This window comes from Schistocerca serialis, chromosome 4, assembly GCF_023864345.2.
Source record: "Schistocerca serialis cubense isolate TAMUIC-IGC-003099 chromosome 4, iqSchSeri2.2, whole genome shotgun sequence".
NCBI lineage: Eukaryota > Metazoa > Arthropoda > Insecta > Orthoptera > Acrididae > Schistocerca > Schistocerca serialis.
The window spans coordinates 412,393,987-412,395,531 of record NC_064641.1 but is presented as its reverse complement, the minus strand read 5'-3'; positions in this window follow the sequence as shown (position 1 = coordinate 412,395,531).

The window sequence follows — 1,545 nt, the reverse complement described above, 5'->3', positions numbered from 1 at the left end:
AAAGAACAGTTTTGCCCATCTCTAATTTGAAGCGGGAGCAGACACAGCGAGAAACCTTTAAACCAGTTACTGAATCTCTCGATGAACTTTCAGCGAAATTCCGCAATGACGATGATGACTCTGTTACGATTTCATTAACCGTCACAGCGACGCTAGGATAGACAAAACATTCGGTTTTAGTGGTGAAAAACCATACACATTGGGCACACAGCCTATAAATTTAAATGAAGAAATCATACAGATCGGCGATAAACAATTTCAAAGAGCACCCGGTCTACTGAACCTTATTTTCCTAAGACCCACAAAAAAATGTACATTACTCGCCTAAAGATCTGGAAATGTATCGTGAAATATTGCTTTTAGCTGATCTGCATAGGAATCTAAAAAGTCAAAGCAATGTGAAATACAAATCCATTCTAAGACCTATTTAGGATGGTGAACAAAATAGCAGTGGTGATGGTATTGACATTCAGCATAAAAGAGTGAGCAATCGACTCTCGCAATATGTATATTCCTACATCCCCAATGAGCCAATCGACTGGCTACGATTGCTCATGGCATCAGCTGCCGCTGGTAATGCAGCTCATTCGAATGAATTTGTTTCAGTAATTTCTAAGCTTAAAGAGAAAGGTGCTATCGAATAAGTATGGAGACTGTAGTTCGAGTACTGCACAAACCAGCACGCAAAACATATACTCGAAGATATGTTATGATTAAAGGTTTGTACGACCCTTGGCAGGGCGGATCTTGTCGACAAGAGAGAATATTCACGTGTGAATAACGGATTCAATTATATTTTAATGGTCATTGATACTTATTATAAATATACCTGGACATTACCTGTGAAAGCGAAAATAGGGAAAGAAGTCGCTCATGTGGTTGAAGGATTGCTGCAGACGGGGTCGAATCAAAGTCCAGACAATCTTCAGACAGATAACGGCGGCAAGTTTTACAATAAATATTTCAAGGCTGTGATGGAGCGGTATGGAATACATCACTACTCGACGTTCACCCATCTGAATGCGAGTATCGTGAAACGTCTGAACACAACAGTGAAAACCCAGATGGGGATGCAATTCAGTCTTCGTGGCTCACACAGATGGATCGATATCTTCCCGCAAATAATTGCACAGTATAATCGAACCAAACATCGCACAATAAAAATGAGATCTATCGATTTTCTTGATTATAAACTTCTTTACAATCGTACTGAAATGGTAGATCCGAACAAACAGCAATTTAATGTAGGTGATTTACTTCGTATTTCAAAACGCAAGACAACGTTTGAGAAATCATACATGCCAAACTGGTCAACCGAAATATTCACAGTTTCCAAAGTGCAGAGAACGAATCCTAGCACGTACCTCTTAAAGGACAGCAGCAGTACCGAAATTGCAAGATGCTTTTACACACAAGAGTTACAGAAGAGCTCGGAACTTGGTGTGTATCTCGTAGAGAGGGTCATACGGCATAGAGGGAATAGAGTGTTGGTTAAATGGCTTGGTTTTCTCGCATCACAAAACAGCTGGCTCGATGCTGACGATT